The sequence below is a fragment of the Aphidius gifuensis genome, linkage group LG6 (assembly GCF_014905175.1).
Source record: "Aphidius gifuensis isolate YNYX2018 linkage group LG6, ASM1490517v1, whole genome shotgun sequence".
Taxonomy (NCBI): Eukaryota; Metazoa; Arthropoda; class Insecta; order Hymenoptera; family Braconidae; genus Aphidius; species Aphidius gifuensis.
The window spans coordinates 3,673,330-3,689,486 of record NC_057793.1 but is presented as its reverse complement, the minus strand read 5'-3'; the positions used below and the strand labels follow the sequence as shown (position 1 = coordinate 3,689,486).

Genomic DNA, 16,157 nt, shown 5'->3' with positions numbered 1-16,157 from the left:
TTGGTATAATATATATATATAGTACTTTGCAGACACGAAAGTAAAGAGACAAAATAGGCTGAGTAAAGAAGACTAAGATATACACATAATGTTACAATATACATAGCTTTATGTACATGAATCTTTTTTTATTTTTATTCACTTTTTATTTATTTTTTTTCCTTCAAGTCTTCTGACACGTTGAATCGCCGTTGTACACTCAATTGTTTTATTTGACTTTTTATATTTGTTTTTTCAACTATACTTGACAACTCGTTTGTTAAAACAAGTGCATGGCTTCTATCTAAAGTAATAAAAATTCAAGATAACTTTTCAACGTCTTAATTAACAGACATTAATTTGTAAGTATTGCTTTATCTTTTTTTAATAAACCACAAAGCAAAAAACTCATTGACATAATTTCGTTGATATAATTGTGTAGATAAATTGGTTAATATATTTATAGATATAAGTTTATATTCGGTAGTAATAATTTATAGAAATCCGCGGTTAAATTTCAACGATTGTCAAGGAAATTTCTTCATTGGCTCGAAGGGTTAACCCGCTGGGCTACACACGTGCTTATCGTAAGTGTAAGTTTATTGCCTCGTCGGCGAATTAACTTTAAACCTACTTGTTCTTTTCATGGAATTTATCTTTCTTACTCTCATCTAACACAATCCAACACGACTACACACTATCTACTGCCGCTATAAATACAAAATATTAAATGTCATAAATTTATAAATATTTTGTAAATTTACTGAGCATTGAATAATTACATTAGTCAATTAAATTAAGCACTATATAATTTGTACATTAATATTATAAATTTAAAAAAAAATTCATCAAGATAAGTTGCTAAATAAAACAGACACCTTTTTTTTTTGTATGAATTTAGATGAGAAAAAATACTATCCACTGTGAGCTACACTCCCTTATAATGTTAATTTATATTTGTGTGTATACAAAAATAATTGTATAAGTCAACAAGTTTAATTTTTTTTTGGTCAACTGTATTTGCTTTTCTTTGAGTTTGGTAAACTTGAAGAACACTTATATATAAATATAAAAAAAATGAAAAAAAGATAAGCGAAAAATCAGTAAAAAATAAACAAGTTCATGGTTTGTAGAGTTGGGCGTCTCCCGAGAAATCAAAGTAGGAGAAAGAAATGTTGAAAGCTACTATAGAAAGTACATAAGAAAACAAACTTGCAGTAGCTAGTAACAGCAATGCGAGGTCAGAGACGAACAAGTAGAGCAAAAGCAGCGTCAAAGGAAGCGTTGGCAGTGTGCTTGCGGGACAAAATCAGTGACTCTTGAAATTGCTTTCAAGGTTTGTACGAGACCTCACCTTGCTCTTTCTCTTTTGCTTCTTCACTAAACCATCTCGTTCTTTCTATTTTTAAGATTCTTCTTTTTTTTTTATTTTTTTTTACCAACTTGTTATCCACCCCATCCACCTCTTTTTTCTCTATCACGTCACCCTTTTTTTTTTTGCAAAGCTCTTTCTCATCACCCCTTCAACTACTTCAAAGCAAAATTGTTGAGATTCTCGAGGATTCTCTGCTTTCATTTCGAACTTGGCAAATTCGAAATTCGTTAGTAATTGAGACTACCAAATACCAAATTTTTATTTCTTTTTTTATTTTTATTTATACAACAGATGTTAAGATTGACAATTCTCTCATGTTTATATATAATTCGAACAAAAACTTTTGTTTAAAAATATGATAATAAATAATAATATATATATTTTTTTTTAAAGACTCGTTGGACGCGAATCATAGTTGGAACGTGCCAGATGGCACGGATCGTTAAGCTATCGCAATATTGGCAAATAGTAAATATTGTGCTACCTAATTGTGCACTCTGTATCTCTCTCTCTCTCTCTCTGATATAACTGCAAGCAACGATTTACACTATTCTCGACTGGTGCGAATGAGAAAATACAATTTCCATTTCTCTCATCACACCTATAACTTTATTCCCCTCAATTTTAATTTACCCCTCTCAATTTCATCCAACCTTCCAGCCGTTCACCACTGTTTCAATTCTCCGCCCTTTTCGAATATATGATATTGGCCAGTTGTAGATTTTATGCATCCACTGAATCCAATTAACAACGAATAATTTATATATTGAAAATCGACGATACGTCGATGTTGCACGTGGATAAAATTGGATGAACCATGCTAAATAGTATTTGACCCTTGTAAAAATTCATCACTTGTATTTTTGGATCATCGACATACAGTTAAATGTATGTTGTTAATAATTATTCAAATAACCGATAAATTGTTATTGAGTTTAATTAAAAGAAAAACTGATGAAAGAAAAAAAAAAAATGATACCAACGAATAATAATTTATACGGAAATATTAGTTATTGTTTTTTTTTAAATTTAATTCACCATTTATTAAATTAAAAATATACTTTAGTATGAAATTGTTTGCTTTATTCAAGTGAAATGTTTTTAAAATTTTAATGAATCAATTATTTCGTTCAGTTGACGAAGCAAATGAATTATTTTTCATATAAAATTAAATTACTTTATTTAAAAAATTAATCGATAATTATTGGTTTATATTTTTTTCGATTTTTTAAATATAGTTTTATGCATGAATGTTTTTAGATTTATAAAAAATTTAGTAATTCAACAAAGACTTTTGTGAATTAATAAAAATTAATTAAAAAAATATAAATGAATATGATGTGAGTTGAATTAAGTCGATAACGAATTACATGTTTAAAAATTTAAAATTTCTTTTTTTTTATTTTTCAGATAATTCTTGATGAAGCTTAGTTACTTTATTAAACTGAATTTTTTTTTAATCATATCAAAATGGTGCTCATATGAATAAGCGTTATATGATTATTAAAACGATTATGAATTCAACTGTATTTATATTTCATTGTTTAATTACTACTCGTGAGGAAAATAAAAAAATATTCTTTATAAATACACTACTTTACCATTAGATACTCATGTCTATTTATTTTTATTTTTTTATTACGTTTATATTAAAATCTCACGTTTCAAATGCATGTTTTTTTTTTTGATTATTTTTATTTCTTTTAATTTTTTCATTTTGCAAGTATTTCATTTCACACGATACTCTTTTTCACACTTTCTTTTGGCAAATTTTTATATTTCATATTTATTTATAATAATGTTTTTTTAATATTATGATTTTTATATATTGTTGTTATTTTGTTTTTAATTTATATTTTCGATCGAAATACAAGCTCGCGTGCGTCCACGCTCTAAATTCAGGTGAGCGTTTGGCGCATTCGTGTCAGATATAAATTTTCGTCGATCGTACACTCGGGTGCTTTGCAACGTACGAAAGAAGAATGGCAAAGAGGTCTCAGGAGAGCCAAAATGATGGCTATAACGTGTGATAGTTTAACAACACTGTCAAACATTAAAATTTATCATTTATTTTTGTACTGGATAATTAAACAAATCCAAGCATGAATAATAAGCAGATTAAAGAATTTTAATTGTACAAAGGTAGATTATATAATTATACGATTGAACAATTATATTTAACTAATATCATTGTCTTTTTTAATTTATATCCTAATAGATTAAGAAAAAGTTGATGCTTATTTCATTATTTCTTTTAATTTAATTTTTTACTTTTTTCTTTCAAGTCATCGGTTGTCTTCAAAAAGAAGAATACTTTTGTTTTATTTCAGTCCAAGAAAGAGCAAATTCTTGCGGTCGGAAATTGATGGTTAGATGCTTTTGAAACTTTTCGTATACTATTAAGTATTAGCTACTATTTATCCACTAACTTTTTATACTCAACGTCACAAGACATTTCATTTAATTTTTTCTATTGTTTTTTTTTTTCAACATCTTTTTCGTCTGTTTTTTTTTCTTTTTCTTCAAGTAAAATGTGAAAGTACGAAAGGGAAAGGGATAATTCAAATGGAAAAAATTGCTTTCTGCATTCCATTTTTTTTTTTTGTACAAGAGGGTTGAACATTTTATGAAAAACTTTTTCATCGACATAATTTGTCGCTCGTCTCATCTCACAAAAAAAAAACTTCATTGGAAGCTAAAATAAGAAAAAAAAAAAACGCACAAGTAGACATTATCATCACTTAATAATATTCATCACGAATACTTTTAATAAATTTTACTATCTTAAAATTTTCATTGGCATTGAGAAAATATGTTATTTATATTATTCAAAAATATTGAACAGTAAATTGTATTTAAATATAATTAATAATCTGATTTATTTTGTCATGCTAAGAGTTGAAATAATTGCTCAAATTACTAAACACTAATAAATGATGTCTGTTGTATTGACATATATGTAATTATATAAAATAATGACCATGCACAGAATCATATAATTCTTGAATGCAAACAATATTGGGGGTCTTTCAATTTTAAACAAAATAACATTTTGGTCTTCTCTAAATTGTTTCATATATATGAATTGCAATCAGGTATGTCAATTGATTCAAAGTAATTGATGTTAACTGGGTATATTATTCACTCAGTGGTTTATTTCCATCTCTGATTTTACTTGTATTCCATTCACGTGATTCGGTAAACAAATTGGAACAATCTCATTTGTATAGTTATAGTATTCAGGTTATTCATGACAAGAAATCATTTATCATTTTATATTATTATTATTATTATTATTATTATTATTATTATTATTATTATGATCATTATTATTTATTATTTTCTTAATATTATTATTGTATGATAATCACCAACAACTGTCTTTATACATTATTATGATAATAAATATGTATATAAATATTTAAATATAAATAATTAAATTTTATTCATGCAATATGAAAGAAAAAAAAAAGAGTTATTTAAAAATGACAAAAAAAAATGCTAACATTTTGTTTTTTTTTGTTAATGAAATTATTTTTACAAACAATAATATTGTCATTGTGGAATAATAAAATATAAATTGAATTTTTATACTGATAAAATGCTATCGAGTCAGGATTAACCAACAGCCAGATATAGTTTGTTTGTACAATAGTAATTGTTTATGATTAAAATTCAATTCCACCTTAAAATTAGTATACATGTGACACTGTGTGAACACATCATGTGCACGGCAAATATATGACAAACAATATTATTAAAAATTTGCTCTAAATGTGTGTGCATATAAAAGCAATATAAAAACTTGATACGGGCTATGTTTATATTTTACTTTTTTTTTTTACAAATTTTTTACATTTTTACCAATATAAAAATTAAATTGATACCTTGTTTTTTTAATCGATGTTTATTATCAATTTATTTGAAAATAATTTAATATATATATTGTATAAAAACTCATTTATTTTATACAAACATTTAAATGAATATCTGATTAAACGAATTTTATTCATAAAAAAAATATTGAATCATCAATATTATCAACTATCTGGGAATATTGGTATTTTTTTCCTCACTTATTTAACCTGTGTATATTTTTTTTCTCTATGATTTATTTTTTTTAACAGTATGTATAAAGTCAATTTAAAAAATACGTACTATATGCTATGTCAATAATGTATTGCTATGAAGGGGCGTAAACTTCGATATGGATGGAGATGTGGTGTTTGCATTTAAAAAACAAAAAATAAATAAAGAAAAAAATAGAAAAAAAAAAAAATAAATAAACGACCGATGACACTAGAAGTGCAAGCCCAACTAATACTATATATAAATATGATATCAATACATAGCTATATGTTCACACAAATGTAGAGATCATCCACCCCTGCCTCCACCCCCTTGGCACCCACCACCACCACGAAACGAGGTAGAGTAGAGTGCTCTCGCAAATCAGGCACCGATAAAATGGTAATCGTGACGTCGATGAACACCAAACCCCATGGCTATGGAATCCAGCTTTTATCGTCTTTTGTCTCAACTCGTCGTTTTCCATTTTACTTTTCTCCTCCAACACCCTTTTTTTTTTTTTTTTTCCTTTTACCTTTTTTTATATATATATATTTTACTTTTTTATTTTTGCACTCATTCATTTTAATCTTTATTCGCATATCATCAAAGTGGTTTTTAGCAATATAACGAAATAAATGAAAATTCAACTTTTTTTTTTTTTTTATTGTGATGCTAAAATAGCGTATATTCGATAAAAGTTTATTCAAATTTTTTAATATTATAAGCTAATAAATAAAATTAAAGACAGACAGGTTGAATTTATTTATACATATATACATTAGCTATAAAAAAATGATAATAATAAAAAATGAAGCTTGGTAAATGAGGACACTAAACGATTTTTTGTCGTAAGCTCTTCTTTATAAATACATTTATGAGTTTATTTATGAATTTTTTTTGTATTATTTTTTTGTTTGGGTTATTGTCAGTTAACTTGATGATGCTAAAATTTATTTAGTAAGTTTTGGTGATATCCTGGGGCATTGAAAGCATCGGCATCAGTATATATAAACTGAAATTATTTTGCGCCTTAATATGAATATGCAAAAGCTCATCGTTAGAGGGAAGTGGTTTATATAGTATGGCCTGTTGATTATTCGGTTCACGAGAGAGTTCATACACTTATAGCATCGTCGATATTTTCTAGAAAATGAGATACTAAAAGTAGGGGGTTTATTTTTGCAATGCTACAGCTTGACACCTTCATAGAAGACGAGATTATAAATAATTTATCGAGCCGATGTCAATTTACAATTTATAACCGCTCAAGAATTCAATAAATTATGTAAATATAAGTTATTTTTATTTTTATAAGGCTCAAAAGGAAAATAGCTATATAATTTATCAATTAATTTAAATCTAATATTGTAAAATTTCAACAAAAATAAACACAAAAAATTTTATATTTAAAAAGTATTTTGAAAGCGTGCAATGTATAATTAATTTGCATTTTTTGTGTTTTTCAGGTCAGCTATTTTTTAGGTAATGAAAAAAAATTAAAAAAGGTTTTTTTTTAAATTGATTTTCAATCTTCATGTGTGGTTCAAGAGTTTTGTATTTTTTATCTTCATTTTTATAAAAGCCAAATGGCATTGTTCTTTTATCAATTCATCAAATTTATCAATTTATCCACTTGTGTCACGATATCGACAATTGGTGCACTTTGTTCAATCAAGTTTCTATTTTCGCCTTTTCTCTCTCCCTCTCTATCCACTTGACTCCTACTTAAATGAAGATTCATTGGCTATTTCTTTCCTTTTTTTTTTCTGTATATTGTGCTATACCAATTACGTTTGGCAACAAAATATAAAGTAAACAAAGTTTTTATTAATAAATAACGTAACAAATTCTTTTGAATTTGATTAATAAAATAGTATTTGCTTATCTATATAGTTTTTTTTTTTTTTTTGTGAACTTTTAGTAAATATTTTGCCAATTGAATTTTTTGTTGAAAAACAAATTCGTTTTATAATGCAAATAACTCAGAGAAATGTAAAAATCTATTATTTATTAAACAAAGTTTTAAAAAATAGATAAAAATGGATGTGGAAAAAAAATATTCATACATTTCCATTTGTATAATTGAAAAAAAAAAACACATGAAAAATAAAATAATTTTAATAACATTATTCGATTTTTCATTTTATACTTAATTAATGAATATTTATTTGTGATTTCTATTATAGAAACCTTTTTATGAATTTTAAACAAAAATAATAAAATAATAAACAAAAAAAAACTAACAACAATACTTTTAGTATTTATTTTTTCTAATGATATTATTTTTTCAATTCTTTTGAAATCACAAAAGCACGCTCCAATTAAAGAAATCATTATAAACATTTTAAATAAATGAAAAGGAATGTAAAAAAAAATTAAAATTCTAAACACAAAAAAAATATATTTTTCATATAAAATTTTATAAAACATTGTTCTCTAAAATTCTATAAATTTAAACGATCAAAAATATTCATATAAATTATTTTAAATTCTAAAATAGTTTTTCAAAATATTTGATTTATAAAATAAAAAAAAAAATTCTAAAAAAGATTGTAAAAATAAAATAATATAATAAAATGAAAACACTTGTGATGAGTAAAATTTATAGTTAAGTATAGTGTGGTTAGTACGAAGCATAACGAAGTAAAATTTGTAGAAACGGATGGTGTGAGATGGTCGTCAGCTTTATCCGGAAATAAGGGTATGAAGGATTGGGTGTGAAGATGCATCAAACTCATGGGTCTGAAGTTAATCGAGCACACTCTGTTTCCCCAAAACCGGTAATGCCAAGTTAGCGTTGAGAATTTCGTATCCAGAAACTATCTAGAATTATAATTTTTTCCTTGTTTTTCCCCTTGTCTAGCACCATCAAAACCAGCTCTTTCTCAAACCAGTGTGATTTAATATAGAAAGTGAAGCAATCTCGATGTTTGCCAGACTTATTATCATTATACATCTTAATTTTCTTTCTCTCCCTCTCTTTCTCTCTTCTAATGCCAAAATATATACATGTATATTTAGAGCTTTTCCTTTCACATCTCTATATGTGTATATAATTATACATGCATATGGAAAACAAGGACTTTAGAATGCCACTTTATATATGTGATCATAACGCAAGCGCAAAGCTCTCCACTCATATCATGTTTCTAGGCCTGTTACTTTATTATCCGAAACCCACTTCTATTCAACCCTCTCTCTCTCTCTCTTTTCTCTATTTTTTTTTTTTATTATTTTATTTATTTTTCATTTCAAAACTCCATAGCTAAACCACGCAACTTGCTAGATTAGTTTCAGATTAAACTGTTCAGGCAACGTACTTTAGATTGCTTTGAATATTTGACACTGAATAGCCATGTTATTCCCAGTTGGTATTCTCGTGTATTCTCATGTCCCCTAACTTGTGACTCACTAGACTCGTATATATTTTAAACTTATTTTCGTAAACAAGCCTGTTGTATAATAATTATAATAATGATAAAAGTTGAAGATAAATTGTTTATAATCTCATCACGTCTAACTGAATTGGTACATGATTTTTCTTTTTTTTTTTCATTTTTTTTATTATAATTTCATTTTTTATTTTTTTGCTGTACTGGCTGCTACTGTTGCTTGTTTTTTTATTTTTATATATAATTATATACATTTTCCCCACAGATAAAAATGCTTCAAGAAGAATTTGTAATATAGAAACGAGAATATATATATGTGGAAAGTTGAGAGAATTTTGTTTTGAATAATTGACACGAGTTTCTCATGGGGATATTCAATTGAGTTTCAAGAAAAGTATATAGAAAAAAAAAAAAGAATTTTTTTTATTAAATTTTCATATTTCTTTTACGTAAATAAAAAAAAAAGTATATATATATATCATTTACCAACGAAATTCATATAAATTTTTACCATAAAGAAATGAAAAAAAAAAAAAAGAAATTATAGATATGTGAGGTTTTAACAACGAAAAGATGGTTTTCCAGCATAAAGTTGATCTATCTTGTTTACGATGAACGTAAATAGATTTACCTCGAGTTTTACTGGAGTAATATAGTGATGTATATGGTAGATTGTTATTAATGATGTTTTCGTATTAAATAAAAATGAAAGCACATATAAACCTGCATAATAAAAATATTAATTTAAAATATTATTATTATAATTAAATATATACAATTTTTATTTTAGTTTAAAAAAAAATATTCAACTATTTATTACAAAAATATAAATATGTAATTTTCAGTCATTTAAATATTGAATGACAATAATTCTTTTTATTTTTCTTTAAACTTTATATTATTAATTTTTTTGTTAAGTAAAAAAAAGACAAAAAAAATGAAATGTATTTAATGTACACTGCCATCGTCATATAAAAATAAAAATAATAGTAAGAAGGAAGGTTATATTTCCGTCGCAAAAGTAGCATGAAAGATATATGAGGCAGCTTGGTCACATTGCCCTGCAACACTATTAAATGTACAGTGTATATGAGTATAAGTATGACATACGTATACACAAAGTAAACTAGGTATAAAAAAAAAAAAAAAAGAGTTGATGCATGAGACTGAGTTCACCCGTCATATACACCTTTCTCTACTCTAATCCCTCATCAACCCTGTCAGAAATAATGTCATCTATCACGTCAAAGAATCACCCCATTATTCAATAATCCAATGACATTTTATGTGTACATTGTTTTTAAATTGTGATTTTCATATAAAATTTACAACAGTCACATGAATGTTAAATATATGACATACCATGTCAATTTACAAATTATATATAAAAAAATAAATGTAGAAAAAATATTTTAATAATAAATTCAACATCAATAACGATAGACATTTATATTGATGCTAGTATATACTCTTTCCTAAATAGATTTTTCTCAGTGGAGTATATTTTTACTGGTTATATCTGTCTGACACTGAAGTCAGTGCATATATGAAATATAAAATAATAATTTCATATACAGATATTTTTTTTTGCCAACTTGAATTTTCAATTCTAAAAAAAACCTTACAAGTTTTATATTTTATTATACAATATATACATACGAAACAAACAACAAACCTGAAGACATGAAAAAATGTTTTTTTTTCATTTTTTTACCTCAGTCTGATTTTTTAACATTAAATTTTCTCTATTTTGATATTTTTCTCTCTGGAATGTTCTTATATTTTAAATATATTTTATTTCTGCATTTTTTTTCCATGTCAATCTTGTTGTTATTAAATAAATATTTATTTATTTTTGTTTATTATTTTCACGATAAAAAATGAAACTGTTTTCTTTTTTTTTTTTTTATCACAGAAAAAAATAATAGAAGTTATTGTTAAAAAAAAAAAAAAGAAAATGTAAAAAGAAAATATTAAATTAAAGAAAGAATGGTGAAATAATAATGTACATAGTGTTGCGAGTTTATTGAATCAAAATAACGACAATAAAAAAGAATGATAATAAATAAATAAATAAAAATATAAATAAATAAAAAATGAAATATAAATTGGAGTATATATATACAATGAAATGATGATGAAATGAAAAAGGTTGATGTGATGTGTCGCTCAATCAGTCTGTGTTTGTATTGATACCAATTTCAAACCGGCTCTCAAATAACCATTTTGGTAGACCCCAAAAGGCAAGCAACCTATCCTCCGGGCACATTTGATTTCCGGATTTGTTCCAATTTTATCAGCAAGAAATTTTTACACTTCAGTGAGATCATATGAACCAGAAGATGAGCATGACAACGAAATTTTTTTTAACTAGAAAGTTTTTCAATTTATTTTAAATTCAACCCATTTAATTAAAAATAATTAAATAAATTATCAAAATAAAATAAATATACTAATTAACTAATTAACAATGATATTTCAAATGCTGAATTTTTTTTTTTTTCATTTTCCAAGAATTAAATAATTCATTTTCAAAAATAAAATAACAAAAAAAAAAAAAAAACGAAAAGTTTAATTACACTCGTTTATTTCAGATATTTTTAAATTTATCTCGATTCACGTTTACTAACAATTCTCAGGATCTGACACTTTTACAATTACGTATATTTTTATTTTTATTATTATTATTGCTAACGACGAGTTATTTTCTTCAAGCACAATTAACAATATGCCAATTAAATAGTGCCTTTAATATAAATTTTATTTTATCGAGGCACATTCAATATTATTGATTTTTCAATAACTATTATGTTTATTATATCAATGAAATAAAAGAAATAAAAAAATGGAAATCTAAAAAAGGAAAAAATAAAAAGTATGAACGCTTCAGTAATTTTTTTTTTTCTTCTTGTTTTTTTATTAATGAAAATAAAATTTTAGATTGACCTATATTTCTATTTTAGATTATTGTTATTATCCTGAAGAAACTTGAAACCAATATTGCTTTCAAGTTGTCGATACGTGATGCATATGTTTAAATTTTAGTCAGTATAAATGATTGATATGATAGTCAAAATGTTTTTTCATCTATGATAAAAATTTCAAGATTATAGATAAACTTTTTTATTATTTTTCTATTTTTATTTATGCATTGAAAAATAATAGAATAAATGAAAATATGATTCTCCAGTGTAACTGATATGTTTCTAAATGAGAATTTTTGAAAAGTCATATCACTCATGGAATAAATAATACTTCAATTTATTTATTAATATTTTTTTTTAAAAGCTTTTTCATGCAGTATTTTAAAAAATAAAAAAAATTTATATATGCATTAGTACATATGTATCGTATATATAATAAAAAAGTTAATTAATGAGTCAATATAAAAGCATGAATGTAAGCAAACTCTTGTCACAATTTATCTGATATATACTTTGCTTTTTCATAAAGTATATACGTAAATATAGTATACTTATATGAAAAGAAATAAAAAATAATTAAAAAAAAAAAACAAAGATTACACAGCTTTTAGCAATAAAATATTTTAAATTTTAATTTTAATTATCGATAATGTTTAAAAAGCATTCAAATTTATATACTGAATGGATGAAAAATTTAAAAAAATATAATGACAAATGAGTATAAGACATGGTCACCGTCATCAATTAATCCAGTTGTTAGTATAATTTTTGGTTTAAATTTATGAGAGTATTTCATATGTCAACTGAGCTATCATGAGAAATGAAATTTTGTATAATTTATAACGAAAATTCTATAGTCCAAGTTTCTCATAAATTATCAAAAGCATGTAATTAAATTATTCCATAAAATACAGACATTCGTTGTTACTGAAATTTTTATTTGTTAATTTGTTATTGATCTTTTTATTTTCTCATTTTAATTAGAATTAATGCATTAATTAATGCATGCATTGAAAGTAAGTCAATGACATGTAATTGAAATTGATTTTTCAAGTACAATTAAATAAAATTTTTAGTATACTTTTACACAATTTTTTTAGTGATGAATGATTTTTATCAGTGATACAACTCGTCGTTTAGTCAGACCCCGATTATGTTTAACTTAAAAATGAAAAAAAATATTATCATTGAATTATATTTTATTATCAAAATATCGGATATTGTATTTTAATAATATTATTTGTTATTTGCGTGTAAAATTATAATTTAAAATTTTTAATATGAAAATCATTTTTATGATATCGTGTTTATATAATTTTGTACTCAAGTTTTGTACGTATATTTCAATGTTATCAAACGGAAATAAAATCAAACATGGAGATAAGATTTTTATTTGATTGTACTGTATGATGAATTTTTAAAACAGTAAATTTAATGAAAGAAAAATGAGCTTTCCATTGCTCAAAAATATATATGAAAAATAAAAAAAAAAAGTAAAAAACATTTGTAAAATAAAAAAAATAAAATAAAAGTGCCAGAGTGGCTTTTCAATCTTATTTGATATTCTGATCATGAGGGCTACTTTTAAAGCTCAAATATATATCATGCCAAGTAGATTTTCAAAAGACCGCTAGCTCAAGCAATCTGACAAGAATTGAATAAAAGAATTAAAAAAAAAAAAAAACAAATGAATACTATTTTTGAGTGTCAATATCATCGGGCGCAAACAAGATAATAATTTTCTTAACTTTATATTCTTTTTGAATTTATATGAAACGAGCGCACCACTCTATCGATCCAAAAAAAATATAATAAATATATTTGATAATAAAAAAAAATATTAAGCTGTACCTTGGATAGATCCTGTAGTATTTTTTCTCATTCACCTCACGTGCATATTATCAATAACTCATTTAAAATCACATCACTGAACAAACATATTCTTCATACGTCAAATAAAATTTTGAAAAAAAAAAAATCCAAATTAAATTAGCACTAATGATATATCTACAAACAAACCGAAAAAAAATAAACTAAATAAAGCTCAGTAGTAAAACTTTGTAGAAAAAAAAAAAAAAGATTAAATAAAAAAAGCTTACAGTAAAATTTCAAAATCCAAAGTTTATAAAACTTTTAATATACTTTGATGCAATATTAGAATAACCACAGTTGTTGTAATTTTAAATTCACAAAATTTTCAAATATATTAAAAAAAAAAAAATTATAAATATCAATATGTTAATTTCTATCAAGATTCAAGTTTTTTTAAAATTTTTTTGTAACTAATGTGTAATAACACAAATTTATTTAATTTTATATTTTATTTAAATGTATTTGGCGCGTGCGCGTTATTATATTTCAAAATTTTATATTGTATTTAAGGAAGGATAGATATTTTCATAAGTCGTAGCGTCGCGACGCGCAGCCCACGCTAGACTGGCGTTCGCTCGTTTGGCTGAGTTGTACCTGACCCTCCTACTGCAGAGTTGACGTGCCGCTAGGTCGCACGACCAACAACGTTACTATACAACCCCCTTTGTATACTGACTACTCTACCACCACCACCATCATCATCATCATCATCATCATCATCATCATCATCATCATCATCATCATCATCATTATCATCATCAACTACTATTATTTTTTGTTATACAACCCTTCTCATCGTCATCCAGACTATTCTATTATTTTTTTTAAAACTATTTTTATAGTTTCAACACTCTTCTTTTCAGCTATCAGTTTCAAGTATATTCATTTTTAAATATTTTTATTTTTGACACATGATAAATATTATCATGACACAAACACTTTTGATATTATTCACTTTTTACTATTGAAACGTTATTATCATTTTGACATACATAAAAAAAGATTGAATATTATTATTTTTTTTTTGTTTCATACCTGTGAGTATAGAGTACAAGAATTTGTTGATATATACTAACCTAAATATTTATTCAACGATAAATTGATTGTTATCGATTTAATAAGTTACATCAATGTTACATAAAAACCATAACCAAAAAAAAATATATATATTTTATTTAACACTTTTGATATCTCGCGTGCTACGAGGCTGAGCTTTAATGCCAACAAATTTAAAATTTTTAAGTTGTGTAGGTTTTTATTACAATACATTATGAAAACTTGCAATAAAAATATATATTTTTGTACACACGTACAGACTTATGACTTTGCGGTAAAATTTATATATTCACGGCCTTGAACAACGCAATTAAAAAACATTATTGTACAATCTTTGTTATATGGTTTTAAAAAAAAAAATTTCCCAATATAAAAGAAGCTTTATTTTTTTGTTTTTTAACCTGTATCATAAATTATAATGAAAAAAATAAAAATACTATGAAAAAAAAAGATTTTTTACTATGATTGTAATGAAAATTAGATAAAAAAAAAAAAAATAATACTATAACAGTGAGGAAATTGAAATACTTGAATAATTTAATCAAATACATACATGTATAGAACAGTACATATTAATTATTCATATCAAATTGAAATAGTAATCTTTCATCACGTATATACCTTTTGTTTTATACCGATTGGTTTTAACTCTGATATTAAATTGATATATATATTTTATCTCTAAAATTAATATATCCTAAATTAATGTATGCCAAAAATAACAACAAAATCAAAATATCGACTTTATTTATAAAAAGAAAAATTATTATTATATATTAGTTTATTACTATTTTAAATATTTACTATTTTTATATTGTGGTAATAATATGGTTTTTTATGTTTATCAATAATGTAATTGTATAGAGAAAAACATCTTTTAATATTTATTTTATTTTTTAACTTTAGTACTTGTAGTCCCAGTGGCATGAAAATTATATCTACCCTCTTATGTATAAATATGTAGTGAGAAAACTTGAGTATACAAAGTATCATTAAACTTATTCTATCGTAATGTATTTTTGTCCCTTGACAGGTTATACAATAGCACTTGTTGTTATCAACTTTACCAAAAAAAAAAAAAAAATAAAATTAATAAATCATTGATATATTTTTTTATTTAATTATATTTTGAAGCCCTCTTTTTATCTAAAAACATAATAATTGGAAATTTTTCTTGTTATATTGCATTATTTATATGAATTCAATTCCAAGAATATCAGGTGGCTTTTGATTGAATTTTATTCTTGTCATATATAATTTCACATCATGAATTTTAATGTATAATTAAATTTTCAACGACTGTGATTTCTGTGTTTTTAAAAAGATTTCATTATTAATGCGAGCATATTTAATATTTTCAATGATTACTCCAAGATATTTTATGATTTATTGATTGATAATTAGAGGCTTGACTCAAGTAGTATTATTTGATAAATGATTCATTGATGTAAAGTGGTTTACGCATTACCATTTCTTAATTATCAATTT

At 24.4% G+C, this 16,157-nt stretch overlaps 1 protein-coding gene across 1 annotated transcript in view; it reads right to left on the bottom strand.

The window, feature by feature from the left end:
* Nucleotides 1–14,178, bottom strand: part of LOC122858929 (chaoptin-like) — a 57,257-nt gene extending 43,079 nt beyond the window's left edge. The window contains exon 1 of the mRNA XM_044162168.1: nt 13,593–14,178. The gene's annotated coding sequence lies outside the window, so the exon portion shown is untranslated. The remainder of the gene's footprint in view (nt 1–13,592) is intronic.
* Between the last annotated feature and the right edge of the window lie 1,979 nt (nt 14,179–16,157).